The sequence below is a fragment of the Anneissia japonica genome, unplaced genomic scaffold (genome assembly GCF_011630105.1).
Source record: "Anneissia japonica isolate Jap-2015-1 unplaced genomic scaffold, ASM1163010v1 scaffold1889_len2455224_cov183, whole genome shotgun sequence".
In the NCBI taxonomy this organism is placed as follows: domain Eukaryota; kingdom Metazoa; phylum Echinodermata; class Crinoidea; order Comatulida; family Comatulidae; genus Anneissia; species Anneissia japonica.
Genome location: NW_022752980.1, coordinates 408,943 through 412,111, shown reverse-complemented (window position 1 = coordinate 412,111; position 3,169 = coordinate 408,943).

The following is a 3,169-nucleotide window of genomic DNA, read 5'->3' as shown; positions in this document are numbered from 1 at the left end:
TATAAATAAATAAATATATATATATATATATATATATATTATATATATATATATGTATATATATAGTGTCTTTTACACATATAGATGTGTATATGAGAAAGTATATATATATATATATATATATATATTATATTTTTGATCATTATTTTTTTTAACTTTCATATATTTAGAAGTGGGTGGGGGTTCGAACTGGTATAGAACTCCCCCTCCCATAGAAACCGCCTTGGTATTTAAAGTGTGAATCTTGTTAGTTTGAATCAAGTAAACTGATTAATGGTAGCACTATTATGAAATTTCCCTTCCTCCACCGAAAGTACCGAGTAAATGTTCAATATGTGTTTGCTTGATCCTCCCATGATCCGCCAAGTTAATAAAATAATACAAAATCCACGGAGGACCAATGGGTGGCCGATGATCCCGACGAAACCAAAGTGGACGTGCTCAGGCGTCGCCCTAGATCTTTCGAAAGTGGCCCCCGAATGATAATTCGGGGGTTTCAAAGGCTAATTTAATCGATTTTAGAGTTTACTAGGTCTAATATATAGAAAATACATATAATTTCATATTTTTCTCCCTGACAAATTGTGATTTTTCTCCCCGGTGTGGGGGAGGGGGCTCTCAGATGGGGTGGGGGCTGATCACAGGCCCCCACAGGCACTACCCCTGTCTCGTCTTGCCATTAGTATGTTTAAGGATGCAATTACAAAGCTGAATCTATTATTATCAACGATTTCACTCTTTGCCGTTATTTTGCCAATCTCATTGTTTACATCGCCAATTGGTAGTAGCCACCGCGTTTACTAAAATAGGTCTACATACACGTGTGTTGTTAAGGTAAACACGTGATAACAACAAAACCGTTTGTGGGTGTACAAGCCCTGCGATGAGTTAAAAATAAATTGGCTTTAAAAAAAAAACCCTTTGAGACATTACCGAAACGCACGTCATTAAATGACGCGCAGGAAGAAAGGTATTAGGACAAGTACTTGTCAATCATTACAGACACTATTCGTTGATTAACACCTAGAAGTGTAGACAGACATTTTTGCTGACTAATTTACTTTATGACGTCACAAGCATTGCTAAGTACGGTTAATCACCATCATTATATAATCATGCTCATGTTCAAACTTTATTTCTGTTGGCTCTCACAAATTAATATCATGATTGGCTATAATGCTTTGTAACTATGTCGTCATTCATGAACCACTTAAAGAAAAAATAACACCCTCAAACACCTCTACATCCGCAGTAGTGGAAGTGCATCGGATAAACACTTGATGCTCGATTCGGTTTGTTTGAACATGCAAAAAAAAAACGTCCATGGTTTGAACAGAAAAGAATTTGGAGAAAGAAAATGAAGTGTCTTGAAATATACATCGCTAATGATTAAGTATTGATGCTTAATTAGTGAGCTGAACATGGCCTCTGTTAATTACCCCACGGTCAACGGACGTTGTAACCGGTGTATAACGGCAACGAGTTGACACTTATTACCGGCATTTGTAATATTTTAGAGTGATGTAATTGCTAACGATGTCGCAAATGGGCCTGCTATCTTCCCTACAAGTGGTCATCACCAGACAGTTGACTTCGGTGTCAACCTGACGTCAAAGATAGAAGAGGGACTACGACACTACAGGTTAATGTAGTAAATCTTATTTATTAACGTTGCGTGATTTAAGTAATTTATAGTACAGAGAAGAAATACTGAACTAGATTTGCATTATTTGAGGGTTATTTTCTGAATTGTAAATAATGTACACAAATGGTAGATATGTAAACCAGGGAACAGTGAAATTACAATTTTCACTGTTCTCTGATGTAAACCTACTAAAATAGTTACCGTAACAAATGCACGTCAGCTACACGATCGCAATAATGATTAATTTCATTATTATTATTATCATTATTATTATTATTATTATTATTATTATTATTAATAATAATAATAATATTCTTTTGAATTATCTATATATTTTAAAGGTTTGCATGGCTAGTAAACGGAATTAAAAGGAATTAAATTCTACTATATTCTGTTTAAAATATGGTTCTAAAAAACGATTGATCGTTTTCGTTTTGCATGTCATTGAGATACCTCTGTCTCAGAAAATGGAACGAAAATGTATTTTGCAAACAAGTCATTCTATTTATTCACCGAATGACAATATATGTAGTCGCACTGCAAACCAGTACTTTTTTTTTCAAGAATCATTGGACAGTATACAAGCGAGACAAACGGTTCAGACGTTTATTAATATACATCTTGACAGATAGATACGACTGAATTTATGTAGCATTTAAAGTACAGTTCACAAGAACTTAGCTTATTATTGCTACAGTATAATTCCTATGGGAGACATCTTAGGGACCATATTATATGTCCCCTAATACGGTGTTCCCTGAATAGGAGTACTTCTTTGGGAGACACAACTAAAACGTGAAATTGTCCATTATTTATCTCTAACTTTTGGTCATCGAGACTTATATAATATTGACCTGATAAAAAATAAGCAGCATTTTAACAACATTTAATCTTTCATTATTAATTACCACATCTTCATTCGTTTTAAGTTACAAATTTTGTTGTTACGACAATCGTTCTATTTTACTTGATGATTGAATTGACAAATTACATATAAGTAACGTATACATTACATTGGACACTTCTTAAAGCTACAAAAATGAGACCGTTATATAAATAACTAGGCTGCTGGTTATGTTTTGTTTGTAAACTTGTACTTTTAAAGAAGAATAGCTTATTTTCTAATGCATACTTATAATTATTTTTTAAATTTTATAGATCCGATTTACTAGTGTCTCGAACAATAGACATTGGCGAAAATCGAAATAGTCACTATTTTCAAAAATTATTTAAACTTGGAATATTTTGCTTTATGGTGATTAAATTTTGTACAGTGTTGTGGTTTGTTATGTTTCAATGAAATGAAAACACGAGAATAGCTGTTTTCTCGTTGACCACGCTCAACAATAGTCATATACTCCATAATTGTTTATTGATTTTTTTTTTGTAATTTGGTTTGTATTAAAAGTAGACTGTACAAAATTTAATCACCCTAAATCAAAAAATTTCATTTTTTTTCATACAGTATAAATATAAAATAAGCTTATTTATCCTGCTATACAAATTTACATTATAACTGTCTCT